The 18,205-nt window shown below is 31.3% G+C and overlaps 1 pseudogene; it reads left to right on the top strand.

The window, feature by feature from the left end:
- Positions 1–479: 479 nt before the first annotated feature.
- Positions 480–18,205, top strand: part of LOC144255047 (zeta-sarcoglycan-like) — a 131,731-nt pseudogene continuing 114,005 nt past the window's right edge.

Raw genomic sequence — 18,205 nt, 5'->3', positions numbered from 1 at the left:
GGGCAGTGCAAATATCCCAAGTGGTTTTGCAAATTAGAGTTTCAAATGACTTCACAGTTCAAATCGTAAAAGCAGTGAGTGCTTGGAATCATATATACCAACCAAAATTAAGAAATTCAGCATAAATTGTCCTTCAGAATTGAGAAGGAAATAAAAACCTTCCATGTTAAATATAAAATAATTCATATATCCAGAAAGCCTGCACTATGACATTTACTCAATGAAATATTTCATGCAAAAAAATATAAGAATCAGAACCAGCAGAAGGATGAAACTCCCTAGAAGAATAGTCATCTAAAGGAGAAGCAAGTCTGAATTAAGCATTAGAAATAAATGAAAATGGCTGGAAATTAAAATCATCTCTGCATATTCATATAAATATGAATCCTTTGCATGGCATGTGCTTTGACACTGAAATTTTATAAACATTACCACAAAGAAGTTGCTAACACAAATCAAATTGGTAAGAACAAACTGACATGGATTCCAAACCCCATTACTCCTCTCAGTACTATGAGGCAGTTCACTGCAGAAAGCAATGGGAGCTCAAGGTGTGTGAATTTTACCCTAGTGGCCCCAAGGTCAGGGGTCAGGTATCCTCCTTATTCAGAGTAGATGGTATCTGCTCTACATGGTCCTGCTCTCATCTTCACCTGCTTCATGCCTACAAGTTCTGGCCTCACCCTTCCAGACTACTTGTCAGTGTTGCAAGTCCCTCGTTCCTGGTGACTGCTGGGGCCCAGGTTTATGAAGCTTGCTGCAATCAGTCTGTGGGTAATAGCGGTCTCTTCACTGGTGGTCACTGTTTCCCAAATACTCTGTGAAACTGGAATATGCTGATTTGGAGAAAACCTTACCTAGACTCTGACACATTCTTGCTTAAACATCTATTTTTCTCAAAACAATCAAAAGTGTTTTATTCGCTTACACTTCACTCTGCCTTTTTAGTCTATTCAGGCCTTCAGTGAATTTAGTGATGCCACATTGTGGGGAGTAATTTAGTAATTTACTGAATCAAACATAAATCTCATTGAAAATTGCCCTCCCAGACACCGTACAAAATAATATTTAACCAAATATTTGTGAACTCTATGGCCCAAGCCACCCATAAAATTAACCATCACAGGTAATATAAACATGTTGTATTTATTTGCTTTTATAACCAATTGTTTATTACTTTATTTCATATTTTGTAATTCCATTATTTTTGCCATTATGGAAAAATGTTTGTCATAAATAATACATTTCTGTTTTCCTCATCTGCTCCTCCATGAATTAATTCACAGTATACCTACAAACATGAAGTAATCTAAAAATGTGCTCTTAATGTCTTTGGATATTTCAATCTTTTAATAAGCCAACTAGATTTTAAGAGAAAGAAAAAAAGGAGATTTCAAGTAGTGGAAACTTAATTGGTATGAATTAAAATATTTTTAAGGAAAAGTAATCCAAAATAATTTTCTTTTGTCTCATTTCCTTACCACATATTAGAGATTTCTGAAGAAGAATATATATTTTATTTGACACAGTTGAATTTCTTGTTTAAATATGTTGTTATTTTTTAAATTTTAGAATCCTTAGATCTCTTACTGTTTCTGAAGTACCAATTTCAAGTAAGATTAAATTTTTCCTTATTAATTTCTGTCACATACCATGAAATCTATTTCACATGCAAATACAAATCTCCAATTTTCTCTTTCTCCCTTAACCTCTATTACATACAAAAGCACACACTCATTGTCATTATCATTACCATCATCAATATCATTATCATCCAAATCACCATTAGTATTTACTAATTTGAGATCAAGGTAGTGACTCTGGAGGCAGAGGCAGGAGGATACCAATTTTGAGGAAAGTCTCACTAACTTGGCGACTGTGCTCTAGGCAACTTAGAGATTTCTTGTTTCCAAATACATTATAAAAAAGAGTTGGGAACATAACTCAGTGGTAAAGTGCCCCTGGGTTCAATTCCCAGTACAAACAAACAGTTAAGGGTAGCTAATATTTCCAAAAAATTTTGCAAGTCTTTCACACACCTCATCCATTGCATTTTTACCAAGGCCTTTGGGTACCATTTTACAGACACAAAGTAGCATTTTGTTATAAAATGCTACTTTAGCATTTTACTTTGATGCATATAAGCAAGTAAATTAAAGGAATTACTTTCCTTTAAAATTTATTTTTAAGAGCATATATAAATTGTCTGAATAACTCATTGAATGGCAGAAAGACCTTACTTTGTCTTAGTCATTTGCATCAAATCTGAAGATTTAATTTAATTTTCCATCTCATTCTTTGTAGAAGATTTTCACTTTTACTTTAAAATTTCCTTCTGCTGTTCAAGTATATATATCCTATCTAGACAAGGGTTAATCTCCTGTATCCCACCTGCTGGGGCAAATCTCAACTAGCCTCCCTTACTGAGCATCCTGTCTGGGCACAGAGCAGCCACAGTCAGAATGAATAGAGTGAGCACTCTGGGGTTAGTGTGAGGGCAAGGTCAACCTGGAGAAAGATCTAAGGGGCAGCTGGAGAGGAAACGTAGGGACCCAACCTGGAGTGGAGGTACAACCTGAAGTGGAGATAAACTAGGAGGACATATCTCTGGTGTTGCAAATATTGTCTGACAGAAAGAGAAGCATCTTAGGAAATTTTGATCATCTGATTTAAACAGTCCTAGTTTCATCTTGTTTGGATCTTTATTACTTAAGGTTGACATAGTATTTTTCCCTTTGAGGATACTTATTCTAGAAGCATTCATTTCCTAAGCCTACTATGACTACAGTTTGAATTGTGGCATTTAATATAGGAAGTGGCTGGCTACCAAGGATTCCCTATACATGGAATGCCAAGTGTAAACCTTCTCCTTGTCGCATCATTATAGATACATGTCATTAATAGTAATTGGGATACAGAGGACTTCAGGAGGAGGATTATAGATTCCCCTGATTCCTGTAACATATTTAAGAGGCAGGCAGGAGTAAGAAGGACATTCAAAGTTATAGAACATTCTCAGAAGACGTTCCTAGCAGTGGCCTCCATGACTAGATAATTTATAACAGAAAAAGAACCAGAGTGGGAGATTCTCAATACAAGTATCAGCATAGGAATGCACCAAAGTTGATTTGGCATTAATACTATCCCTTTCCTGCACTACTTCATGTTCAAGTTAGAATGCAAACATTGGGAATTTAAGAAATCAGGTTAACATATTCTCTCATGATCAACATTTCTAATTTGAAAATAAAAATTTCAATATTTAAATGATTCATAATCAGAAGGAAATGAAATGTCATGTGATATTTTTATCAACCAAAGATCTGTAAAACAATTACCTGTTTTGCAGGTTCTTAAGTAGGTCAAATAATTAAAGGAAGGAATGAAGTGGGTGCCTTGGGCAGAGAGATGATGAATATAAATTAAATCATAATGTGAGATGAGGGCTGGGGTTGTAGCTCAGTGGTTGAGTACTTGCCTCGCATGCATGAGGCACTGGGTACCATCCTTAGACCACATTAAAAAAATAATAATATGAAATGAATTGTTCCACTTTAGTGACTTTTTAGAATTCTTGCTCTGGGAAAAGAGGGAGAAAGAGAGGAAGTTGAAAGAGCTCTATAAATGCTCTGTGACATGAACACAAATCTAGATGAACACAGGTAGTCTGGGAACATTATGTTGTAAATGTGCTTAGTTTTCACTCAGTCGACATGTATTTATTGACAATAAGCTATATGTCAAGCATGGCACAAACTATGCTTTCAAAAGTCTGCACAGGAAAAAGGGCATGACAACAACACTATGTTTCCCAGAATAGTCCAAACAAATGGAAGACACTAGCAAGTGACTTGTTAAAGCAAACAAGATAAAAGGCCTGTAATAGACATCAACATAGACTATTTAAGGAAGTGGAGGCTGGCAGCTGAATTCTATCTCTGTTGGGAAAGGAAGACTTTACTAGAACATATCTTTGATTTGAGTCTTGAAAATGCCTGTAATTTTACCACAAAAAAAGAGATATGGATATGAATTTCAAGCATCAGATGCAAAAGGTGAGGATAAATAGAAGTGGTATATATTTGAGAAAGATGGAAATTTGGGGTAACACTTGCAAGAGAAGGTAGTGTGGAATGGAGCTAGAAAAGTAAAATTGGATCATATTATATGTTCAAATGTGAAATTTTTCCAAGCCAGGAATGGAAAAAAAAATCAGTGAATATTTTATTTTTTAAATTCAATTTTTTCAATTTAATTTTTAAATTCAAGCACACCAATATTTTTTTATTTGAGAATGTTTTATAAAACTACCACTGGATTAAAAACAATGTGAGCAGGAAGGAGCATTGTGAAGTGAGTTTCTGGTTTATCATTCAGTACACAGGAAAGACAAAGAAAGGTGTACGTAACACACACTTCTCAAATAGCTGACTGGAAATTTAGAGGATTTGAAGATAATTGAAAAAAAAACTATAATTTGTATTTGTGAAGGTGTGAAGGGAAGAAAATTTACCTAGTAAAATCCTATAAATTCAATTAAGGGTATATCAAATTCACAAAATCTGCACTGACAAAATGCATCATTAATTAATGATATTCTTCTAGGGAACTAACTAACATGATTTGTATAGGTTACAACCTTCTAAGATGCATAGACATAGGATAGTGCAGGATATTGCATAAGAGTGCAGGATATTGCATAAGAGCATCTTTATCCCAAACCCGAGAAGACACAGTAAAACAGAGCAAACCATGCTATGATATCAAAATATAAATGATGGCAATATGGAGTGTGTGTGTGTGTGTGTGTATATTTGTGGGTATGGTTGTCTTTTAGGGACTGGAATACTGAACAAGACTTTAAAGTATATTCTGATGAATTTAATTTTTATTCATTTTTAGATTTTGTTTAGACATTTTAGAAAACCTACAAATAAATGACCCCAAAGAGAGTCAGTATCTCATGGCAGGTGGATGACAGGGAAGAGTAGACAAAAATTGGTGTGTTCTAACACTGCCTCTGTCTTTTATTAGCTATGTGATTTGGAAGTGACTTTAATTCTCAGTGCTACAGTTTCTTCAGCTGTAAAACAGAAGAGACTGTTTCTTTTACTATTATTAATGAAGCACCACAGTTGTAATGAGGAATAAGTAACAAAGCAAAACTAACAGTACTCCCAAAACAGATTAGACACTGATCTACGCATTTCATATATTTTGTCTCATTAATTCTCTTAACAAGCCCACAAATTATGTATTTAACCCTATCTTACTGATGAAGAAACTGTGGAACAGAAATGTGGGTGACTAGACTAGTCAAACAGCTAGTATTTGACAGACCAAGGACATGGGCTCAAATAACCAGGGAAGGTCCATTCTTTGTCTTTCTATCACTTCATTATTGATCTTATATGGTGGTATATGTTTAGGTTCACAAGTAGATGAACTTATATATGTAAATGATTTAGGATGTCTGTCATTGACAAGTGGCAATGCTATCTGCTATTCTTTATACTGCTATTTCTACCAGGACATAATAGGTAAGCTGGCAAGAATAATGACTTGGAACTGAATTTCTTATATGTCTGTAATACTTAGGTCATCTCATCAATAAAACTAATATGTTTGTAAAGACATCTCTGTCACAGCAACCTGTTATTGCTAGCATTCTTTGTTTGCTTAACTTTCTTGTTTATTGTCTATGTGGCCAAACGGTTTCTGAATTCCCTAAGAGAAGAAAGTCGGTCTTTCTTGATTCTCTTTGGCATGCAGTGGCTTGCAGAGAACTGGATACATCATAGATACGTAAGAAATATTTGTGATAAAGAAAGGTGGAGAAAATATAAATATGATGAATTATTTTTCCTTCATTACTTGCACAACCTATCTCAAAAATATTAAGGGGAGAAGAAAAGCACAGGTCATGATTTTTCCATAACCACTAGCAAAGGGACAGGCATGGCCACATGAAAAATGTGAACAAAGGGGTCCCTGAATACCACCCTGCCTTCCCACTGACTCTTGTGCCTGCTTTCTCTCAAGAGTACATAAGTAGGCAGGAATGCTGTTAGGATGAAAGCCACAGTGCTGTCAGCTCCAGAAGACTCTAGAATACTTTATTTCTGTTATGGGAGATTTCTTGATTTGGAAATAGATATTTGAATACAAAGATTTTTTTCACCATAAAAAAAGAAAAACACATTTTTAAATTTTAACAGTATATTGTGCAGAATAACATGCCAACTATTCACTTACCTTATCTTTACAGAACTTGCACATCTTGTCTCTACTCCATGACAAAATATCACAAAATAGCTTTCTTCACTTTATGTTCTCAGCAAGGATAAACCATATGAGGGTACTAGTGCATATTTTTAAATGTTAGAACTAGATACTAGCATTGTAAGTTTTGGCACATGGAATACAATACAAATGAATATAAAGAAGGAATATAAAGAGAGTAGAAAGTAATAAAATTAGTGGTAATTTTATCAATGGAGGCATTTAAAGAAATAAACACATGATAAAAGCCTAGTGAGTATTCAATTCTTTAGGAAAAACATTTTTAGATATCAATATCTTTGGCAAGTGATAGTATTTTAGTATTGATTCTTGTAGAAATATGTTTGGTATCAAACTTACACATTGCCTTGGATTATATCTGCATTAGATGACTGTTCAAGTTGCTATCATTTTCTTTATACTTAGTTTATCACATACATGCGTTTGGATTAGGATTGAGTACCTGTTGTATAAAAGGTCATTGTGTTGTACCTAAGATAAATGAGCAATGGTTCTAATGCCCAAATATCAAATATGGTTCTAAGATCACTCTATTGATACATACGTGTGTGTGTGTGTGTGTGTGTGCATGTGTGTGTATGCAAAAGGACCACATGTCATGTCAGTGAAAGTGATGCAGTTATATGCATTGACTTTGTTTATCACAAACAGTTACTTGTTTTTGGTTCAATTCAGTGGATCACATTTTAACAAATCAATATAGCATAATAATATAATTTTGTTCACATGAATACTGTGTAGAGAATTTCTCATTATCATTGATAGCTCTGTTTATAGTTTTAGTAAGTAAAGAGATTGCTAGTGCTATCATAGTAAAATTTTAATCTGGATATAAAAATTTAATTCCAAGAGGAAATTTAGTGGAATAATGTGAAAGAGAATGGAAGCATGCCAGGGATAGAACTTCAATAGGATCCCTATGGTTCGAGTAAAAGTGAACTGATATCATGTAAACAAGAAGCACAGTGATTAAAGTTTCAATTCTAACCAAGACTGTTTCTCTATTAAATCAGATGAAAGGCCTATTGCTTTTTAAAATTGACTTTTCTTGGATCTTAACATATTTAATATAGCAATAATTCTTGAAAGATCCTTACATATTTTGTAAATTATACATACTGATGTTTCTGCTGTTATTTTTGCTGAAGTTCACAGAAATTTATGTTTAATATGTATAGTAATTCAAATGAAAATATATAACCTCATCAATTAAAAAATCTAAACTGTCATGTATGTTTTACTATTTAAATATTGAAAGCAGATAAATTAAAATTTAATTAATATAATTTTTTAAAGAAGTTTTTGAACCATGTGGTGCTTTGTAGAGTTCTTATTTCTTACATTCAGATAAATTTTTATTGAATTTATAGCTACTTTATAAAATGCATTGTTTGAATTTTGCAAACATTAAATACAATCTTTTATGTGCATTTATGTGTCTTCACAAAACATCTTCATGTCCTTATTAGAGATAGCAGTGTTCTTACTGGGTATGACATAGCTGTTTGCAAACAGTACTTACTTAGTCAACAATCTCTACTGTAAACAGAAATTTGCATTTTCATATCACTTAAAATGAATGATAGAATTAATTTAAAATACTTCAGATATTTTAAAACTTGAATGTCAGATATATATAGATGAACCTATGAAAAAAACTAGATAATTTTTTTAATGCAGAAACAAAACTTTTGACTTGTGGCAGAAGAAACTGAGTTGTGATAAAATACATGAAGAGAATAACATTAACTATAGTTGTTTTTAGCACAAATTCATTGGAAGAATGAACATACTCTTCATGCCATGGAAACTTACTTTTAGAACTCAAGTCTTAGATGGTGCATACTAGCAAAATCCACTTTTGAAAGAAAATGTGTGCATTGTGCATGTAGGCACAAGAATATATGCATGAATGTGTGTGTGTGTGTGTGTGTGTGTGTGTGTGTGTGTATGCATGCATGTCTTTGCTGATCTCTTTGCATCTGGTCATAAGGACCCAGAGTAGCTTTAGGAAAAAGTCCATAAAATCTTCCTATGTGTATCCAATCACAAATTCCAAATCCTCATCTTGAAGGACTTTTTGTATGGTTTGTATATAAACCACTTGTATAAACAGCATCAGTGTAGAAGTGACTACAGTGCTCCAGTGTGAGGGTCGTATCAGGAGAGATTTTTACAGAGTTTCAATATCTAAAAGCCAGTTCTATGAGGGCAGGTATTTTTCTATATTTTGATCACCAAAAGGCCTCAACCTCTAGAAAGCTACATTGTGCATAATGAGTATTCAATAAATATTTATTGGATGAATGAATGAACAATTTGTAAATGATTACCCTACTTGTATTTTAGCATAAAAAAATGAAAGAATAGGTAATTGTAAGTTATTTGCGTGAGGGAAACGATGCAAATGCTCAATATAAAATCTCCTAGGGATTGCCTTTCAATAATTTTACTATTAAGGGCTCAATTAGTGATACAAGTCAACAACTAAGCAGAATTAAATAACCCAATAGAAAATCTCCTATGCAAGCATCTTATTTTCTCCAGACCTTCTTATTTAAATCATTCTATGATTCATGAGCATTTACACATGAGGTATATGAACAAGGGAGTATCAATTTTTTATATAGACTTTTTAGCCACCCATTAAACCCCTAACAAATGCTTTCCTTCAGCAGTATATTAAGTATTGGGTATGTAACTGTATACATGTGACTGCCATGGTCCTTGTCACATGGATGTTTCCTCTTGTTATATAATCAAGTGAAAAAAAAGAGAGAAACAATGAAATAAAACAAATGCAACACCAGTAAAATGAATTAGTCCTGTGATACAGGCTTTAAACAAAATATATGGAATTTTTGGAATTTGAGGATTAAGTGAATCCACAGTGACAGTGATCAGATAAGGTAATTTTAAGGGTCTGTTTTTTAAGCTGGTTCTGAAAATTGCAAGTTAAATCTATAAAAGGGACATCCCCATTGGGATTGGATATAGAATGTCTGTTCAGCCAGAAGCATATGCCACTGGGAGAGAGAAACAAGAGAGGTGCTCTCCTTTTGACTCACAATAATCAGTAGAGTTGGAAATGCTTGCATCTTATAGTTGATGCCCTCCGATAAAAAGAAAAACATTTATATTCTACATAGAAATTACTATGAGGCACTCATTTCTTTTGTATTGTTCAACCAATGTTTGAAATATAAAAACAACTACCTAATATCTTAAAACAGGATTTTGATTGCACAGAAATACAGTATAATTTCATATGTTTGACTATGGTGATATTTTCTATTTGATTTATTTATTTTATACATGTTTCCCAGGATAGCCCACTGGTCTTACAGTCTGACAGGAATGTAACAGTGAATGCAAGAAATCACATGGGACAGTTAACTGGACAGCTGACAGTAGGTGAGTGTTTTGGGGTAAAAATTATTTTTAAATTTTTATCCCATTTAAATTGGAAAAAGTAAAAGTATGCTAATTTTTTAGTATGTAATTTCACAGCCCAGTTATCTTGTACATGATTTTATGTGCCATAGACTAGTAATGGTTTACTTTATTTAGTAATTATTCTTGACAATTTGTTATTGTGGGACTGGATTACATTTGTTCTGCTGGTCATTTTTCCTAAAATATGAAATGCACCATTTTCATAAAAAATATTTTCATAACTCATATTAAACTATAATAAATATACCTTAAAAACATGTGGACTAGTATATAATATCATGAGGTCTATGTATCCTTTGTTTTAGATAAATAATTTTCTAATATTAAGTGCTTATATAAATTTAGAAATCATATAATTATGAAGTATAATAAATATTAATGTTTATCAATTACTTGAAATTTTTTGTTGAAATTAACTATATAGTAAGGATTTTAGGACAGAAGTTATATTAAGGTAAAAAATTAAGTTTTCTTACATTTTCAAATACATTTTAATTTAGAGATTCATATTTTAACAAAACTTATATTATTGTTATTGAACTCCATTTTTATAAATGATAGATAAAAAGTCAGTTGCAACTATGTAAAATTATACACAGATTTAATTTGCATATAGATGCTGAAGTAATTTCAGAACACTATATGGGTTCTGTGACATTACCTAACATCTATCTTTATTTGCATACATATATCTATTTACCTATATTATAATTCTGTTTATCTGTATCATATTTATATGGAGAGAGAGTGAGAAAAATGTAATTGACAATTTTGAGGACTGGGTTAATTTTATGTTAATGAAAACTTAATTGTCTTTTACATATAAATGCATGTTTTCATTATTTCTAGTTAAAATATGAAAAATATGACATTTAAAATGTGATATTTACAACCACAAATTTTTATTGTGTCTATTTCTTTTGTATTTATATGAAATATTTTTGTTATTTGTTTTAATGAAGTCAAAAAGGAAACTTTTTTACATATATGTTTTCTAAAACTCTAATTGCATTTCAGTTATAAAAATTTAATTTTAGTTTGAATATTTTTTACTTCATTAAAGTTTGTCATTAGACATCTTTTAATTGCTATAACTACATAAGATTTTGTTATAAGTAAAGATATATCAGTTATAAAGGTGAGCCTCAAGCAAATTGATTAAAAATTAGATTAAAGAAATATGCTATGGATGCAGATCTGATTCAGAACATCAGTTCCTCAATTTTAATGTTAACACAAATTTGTGATTGTTATTTTTGAACTGCATACACAAGCCAACAGAAAGAAGCCTACAACAGGCAATTTGCCTGATATCATAATTTTCTTAAATTTGAGAACTCTCCACAAGATAAAACTGTCTTTTGCTTTCATTTCTTCATATAAAAAAAGTCCTTAGTAGAAATGTCAAAATGCAAAATAAGCACAAAAGACTATGTACCCAAGTCCACTGTCAGACATAATAGCTGCATAATCCCTGAAGGTAGAGCAAAACTGTGTTGATTATAGGAATTGTAATAAGATGCCCTTTGCATTTCACTGGATGTTTTCCTGAAAGAAATATAAACAATATATTGTGTTTGTTTTTTAGTCCACTTTCCAAACTGATTTATTGTAGTAATAATATTTACCAAACAAAAAAAGAGGAGAGGGAGAGAAATGTTAAACAGCTTTAAAAGCAGCAAATAAATAAGTTAATGCTGGTACATGTACACTTCTTGTGAGCTTAATCTAAAACCTGGTCCTCTGAATGTAGCATTGTTGAATTATGTCTCTCACTGTGTTGCATTTTTCAATAAACAGATCAAAAGAAGAGGGAGACTAGGGCTGGGCTGAGAAGATTATGTATTCACATTTGAAGTCAAACCATAGGGGGCTATTTAATAGTTGGATGAGCAGCAACACAATTTATCTCTTGAAGACTCAGTTTCTCATCTCTAAAATAGGGATAATTACAGGTTGACTGTTATAATAATAGAAATAATTTCAGCATCTTCAAAGGGCAGGTAGTTATATATTGAATTTGGCATTGATTTGATACAGTAATTGAAATTGTTGGTGTGATTTAAATCACAAGTGTATCGGTATTTTTGAGACCTTTCATGATTTTTTGTTTGTCTGTTTTATGTATCATTGAGACAGTAGTTAAATGATATGTTATATTTTAATATTATTACAGGGATATGTCATAAAAACATCACAGATAATATATAAGATGTGTGGAAACTTGAATCATGAAATGATAAATATACCTTATGTAAAATTTAAATATATAATTGGATGAATTCACACAGTGTAGTTAGACAACCTTCATTTTTAGAGACTAATTGTAATTGTGTGACATAAAATAAATATTTTAACCTTGTTTTTTTTCTTTCAAATTTTGTTTAAGGATGTGTACTTATTATTTAGATGTGATACTATTCTTGCCCATAATGATTTGTCAATATTTAAAATATTACAATATGTTTTGTAATATTTAAAATATAATATTTTAATAAAATATTTTAATAAAATATAATGTCTTAAAATGTAATATTTTTTTAAAATTACATAATTGACAACTATGAACAAGAATTTTGAATAATAATTTCAGATATACTTCATGTTCTAAGTAAAACAATTCTAAAGTCTACCTATATGTCAATTACTATTAGAAAAGCATAATGAGATTTTATTCTCATTATATATGGGAAACAAAAATCTTTTTTTTTTCAGTATCTACTTGTTCCATTTTGTCATCAAAGTTATATGTAAGAGATTTCAGCAAAATAAATATTCATTTTTCTGGTATCCTTCTCTTTCTATCCTTCTCTTTTGTTCATCTTTCTGAGTTCATCTGAGTTCACAGAGATATGCACAATCCAGGCACAAAGCAGGCAGTGTGCTCATTCTTATCTGGACTCACTCTCAGGAAATGAAACCAAATTATATTCATCCAATAAATATACAGACAAGAGTTCATGTATACCTGACTGCTCATATATAATCAAACTAAATCTTAAACTTTTTAGACTTTGGGTAAAAAAAAAAATCAATTTGACAAATATTTTTGTAGACTTATAAGTTTTAGACTTCCCACCAAATCTAAGATTCTAATTTTTCATGACCTTCATAATTTTGGAGGAGATTAATGAACTTAAGTTTCTTCCTCCAACTTTCTCTTCTTAGAATAAAGCTGAAAGAAAAGAAAGAGATTGTTGGTTGAGAAGTGGTTAAAGACAGTACAACATCCCAAGAGGTCAGACTCCCTGAAGAAAAACCAAGAATTTTCTTAAACAAGTCTCAGAATCATTCTCCAGGTCAAATGTTTCTATTATTTGATCTATAATTACTACATTTGTTAGCAGAATATTTCTTTTTCTATATAGGTGACAAAATTGGTTTGTGATTTTAGCTGTTTTTAAGTTCACATGTGTTGATAACATGATACTGTTTTGCATAATTTTCCATCAAATAATATGGATAAAATGTGAATTATGAACCATCTTTGCAAAGCTTCTCTTATTATTTTAGAAAACTGCTACAATATGATATATAGAATAAAACTAATTTCTAGGGTAGTAAGACTAAAATGTTTTTGTGTAGTTTTGATATAAACTTAGTTTGTAACACCAATAATAGTAATACTTAGCAATGTAGTAATAGGATTTACTAAAAATGTAATATTTCCCACAATATAGTTATCATTTATTTACCAATAATATGATTGACCCTTAAGAGACTTAAAATACTTAATTGGTAATTTAAAAACATAAATGTTAATGTCAGTAAAATGATTGCTTTGTAATGAAAAACTGGGCTAAACTATTAAAATAGTTTAGTAAAACTGTTTTTACTTATATTACAAAATATATTTTTATATTATAGCATCTTTGATATTTATAACATAAAAATATTTTAATAAAACAATAAATAATAAAACAATGTCTAAATGCCTATTGGCCTCTCATGACTCTTATCAATATTCTATCGCTAGAGGATATAAAAAGGAGGGTAAACTTGGAAAAATAATAAGAAATAGTCTTAATAGGTAGAATTAGTTTTGTTTCTATTTTTTCTTTTTAGGAAGCCCCTCTTATTTTAATTTCTTCTACAAATGGCAATATGGAGAAGCCCAGAATGGCTCTGTATGTAGTCCTGTGACATAAACATAACAAGTTCCACAATGCCACTTCCAAAGTCATCTTGGTAACACATTAGGGCTGACTGGCCATCTAAATTTTGAGTGTCTTTGTCCTCAAATTTGCTTTTAAAGTGTACTTAAAACTTCAATCTTATGGTTTAAACAGCATCCCATTTAAACATTATTCTTCTTGTTTAAGGTTCAATAAATTTGGGAGAATGGATTCTGAATGAATTAGTTTCTAGGAATTGGTAACTATATGGCCCAAATCATTTGTTCATCTTTCACGGTGTCTTCTCCATTTATCAAAAATGTCATATAATCAAATTGTACAAAACGTTAATTACAGTCCTTAATTCTTAGTTGTCTGATTTTCTGCAGTAGTTATTAAATGCTTATAGTAATGGAGGGCTTTAAAAAGCTTGACTGTGTAGCAATAAGAAGGAATGTCACTTGCAATAAATGAAAGAAAGTGATAGTTATATTTAGTACAAGATTTATCTTTATCAAAATTTATACTTGGAGATTTAAATAACCTCATAGGAGAGAAAGCTATAATAATCAGCCTCTGCAGCAGGGTTGACTTTGGTTTCTCTAGAGGTCTTTAGGTTCTTGTGTTTTTTTTTTGCCCTGGGTGCTTAGGATGGAGTCAAAGTCAGTAAGTAGGGATGATAACTGTCATATGTGCCAGAATTGGTTGTCTACATTTTCTTAGGACTGTCAATCAGCTAGACACTTACAAAAGAACTTTTGAAAAATTTATGGCCATAGATTTGCTTAATAAGAAAAATAAGAAAATTTAAGCATTAAAATTTAAAAAGGATATATTTTTCTTCGATTTTTTTCTTTTTTTTCTTTTTGAATTAATACACTATTTTTGTGACAAAATAAAATTTTGAGGAGCAGTTACTGTGGATTGAACTCAGGGGCACTCCACCACTGAGCCACATTCCCAGCCCTATTTTGTATTTTATCTAGAAACAAGATCTCGCTGAGTTGCTTAGCACCTCAACTTTGCTGAGGCTGGCTTTGAACTTGCTATCATAAAGGCTCAGCCTCCCAAGCCTCTGGGGTTACCTGAACCACCACACCTGGCTCACAAAATAATCACTTTAAACTATAGTAATTTTATAAGAAGATAAACTTTTTAAAGTTTCTATTAATACATCTTTGTATCCTAGACAGTAATTAAACTACAATGACTTTCCTGGTGGTAAGTTGTGAAGGGAAATGACTAAAACTGAAATGATTTTACTATTCTCTAGGAACTAAGTATGATCTTTTGGAAAACACATATTTTTCTCATATACACTTACAAAATATACATATAGTACAATATAAAGAGTGTTGGATTGCCGCAGTCCAGCTGCAGCAAAATAACCAGGGGGGTAGGGGGTGACGAACAACTTGTGTACATTGATATAGCAGGAGTGGGAGCCGTTTATTGTAGGACAGGAGGGGTATATATACATTCCACACAGCTTATCTAATTAGCACAAACTAGATACATCAGTCAACCAATAAGGAATCTCCACACTTAATGGCTCGCTGGCCTTACTGCACAAACCACTCCCTCTGGCATTTTGCCAGGCGCCATCCAGACTCGTTTACAGACCCTAACATTGGATTATATAGTGTGCACTATTTTTTAAAAACCTTGCACTAAATGGAACACTGGGTCTACTAAGATGCTGGGAAAATGCTTTGAAGCATTCTGAGAACATGAAAGCAAAGTATGGGTTATATAAAATAATTGAGAGGGGTACAGCAAAACATAATTACATTTTGGTTCAATGTAATTCAGGGATAAACATCAAAACTTACTTGCAAGAACTGATATGTGGTCTTTTAAATATTTCTTAATCTATATTTACTTCCACAGGAGTTTACTTGTGACTTTATTTTTTTTTCATTTCAGAAATGACATTAACTGATGATAAATTGATACCCTAACTAAGACTCTTACTGGATGGATGCTCCTCTGCCCACATTAGTATATTCCCCCAAAAGCAGGACACATGCATACACATGTTTATTTCTCCATAGAGCTGGATAGTATTGAAATGCAAAACTAGAATGGCTTTTAAAATAAAAAACAAAATATTTCTGAGTTTGTATACATAGAACTAATTAAAATATTAACATTTTATTTCACACAACATACCTCAAAATAACTTGAGTCATTTAAACAGTGAGAAAAATCTCATGATTTAAAAGGAAACCATTTAATATTGAAAAAATAATCCAAATGTCCATCAACTGAGAAATGGATAAATGTGATGTGGTATATCTATTCAATGGAATACTAGTCATCCATTAAAAAGAATGGATACTTATTCACCCTAAAAAAAAATGCTATTTAGAACAATTTTTAATGTTCTACAAATTTAAGATAATTCAAGATTTCATACTCTCAGATAAAGAACACAATTTCTAGAATGGCTATTTAGTTATGACTAATTATAGAAAATTTAAAAAAAAGCGGAACCTAAGTTTAATGAAATTTATTATAACATGGAAATATATGAATTTTCACTGATAACAATATTAGGCGGGCAACCATATAATTTGTATAATATAAAAATAATGTAGAGAACATTTTCACCTAGATATCGTAATTTTCTCAGAAACTGGTTTTAGGAATTATATATACTTTATAATTAATAGCATGGATTCAAAAGACAACTAGATACCAGCTCTGTCACTTCCCGACTATACAACCTTCTGCAAGTCACTCAGGCATCCTCTTCAGGCTTTTGTCGGGATGATAAGAGTATTTACCTCCAATAGCACATATGAGAATTGAATAAGTTTACATATATGAAGGTTTTAGACCACTCCCTGGAGAACAGTGTGCATTATGTATATACGGGTGGCTGTAATTATTATTAGATCTACCTGTAAATAACTGTACACTTGATCAAGCTTCTGGGCTTCTTATGTATGACATGAGTCTATTTTGCTAGAGTGTCTATGGTTCTTTCCTATTCCCAACTTAAAAGTGAAAAACTACTTTTTTACCTTTAGAGGAAGAAATCAGTCAATGAATCTTCTGATTCATTTCTTTCCTCAATATTTAATAATAATTACAGAAGGACATCAGATTGTATATTTTTATGTCTTTGACACATATTATAGTTACTTATTTTTATGCTCAGATTTAAGTCAGTATCCTAGTTATGCCTTTCTACTTTCATGAAATTCTGACTTATAAAAAAAGTGGTTTTTAAATGAATTTTAATTCACAAAATAATTCAACAAGTCAAATCACCTTATTTTCATTCATACTAAACATCAGCATGTTCTTTTCCTAAATAAATGGAGAAAAATGTAGATGAGAGTTTTATAATAAATATTTAAAGACCCCTAAAGTGACATCTAATCTTGCGTTAAAGCAATTACTGTGAACACCTGGGAATCACTTAATTGACTGCAGATGGTGTAGGACATATAAAAAGTAGAAGGTTACAGATAATTCTCACATACCAAATTTAACTTTTTATCATTGACTCCTTTTATTTATTTTATTTATTTTATTTTTTTTAAATGATTTTTTTATTGTTGGTTGTTCAAAACATTACATAGTTCTTGATATATCATATTTCACACTTTGATTCAAGTGGGTTATGAACTCCCATTTTTACCCCGTATATAGATTGCAGAATCACATCAGTTAGACTCCTTTTATTTTTAACTTAGACAATACTAATCGTTAGACAACAGTAATGGTCTGGGACAATTTAATAAGAATAAATATTTTATGGAAAATTAACTATGTTAATATTGAAGCACAGACCAACAAAACCCTTTAGGTTTAATGCTACATGTTCATTCAAAATGATTAATGCATTGTTGATTCTCAGTTCATTATTAATTAATTAACATGAATTAAACTAGTATTAATTGGTTTAATATTAATTAATCACATTGGGAAAGTTACAAGTGGAAGCAGATTCCTATGATAATCAGTAGAAAGATGACCCTTGTAGAAATTAGGACCCTCAATATCTGTACTCAAGTATGATGATAATTAAACCTGAAGGAAAGATACTAATGCACACTTTCTGAAAGGTTGTTATCATAGAAGTATTTATATTATTTATACCATCCTGAATCATTACACTAACTTTCTCAAGTTACTGTAAGTAACTGTATTATTATTATTTAGTGACTGTGTTATAACTTTAAAAATTGAAAAAAAACCAAATTGACTCAAATATTTAAATTTTCAATTATTTGTAGACAGAAAAGGAATATTATGAATTTTTCTTCCTAGAGAACCTAGAACAAAACCTAATATAGATGACCTCAAACTTTTCTGGC

Source organism: Urocitellus parryii, chromosome 5 (genome assembly GCF_045843805.1).
Source record: "Urocitellus parryii isolate mUroPar1 chromosome 5, mUroPar1.hap1, whole genome shotgun sequence".
Classification (NCBI taxonomy): domain Eukaryota; kingdom Metazoa; phylum Chordata; class Mammalia; order Rodentia; family Sciuridae; genus Urocitellus; species Urocitellus parryii.
This window is presented reverse-complemented; position numbering and strand designations above follow the sequence as displayed.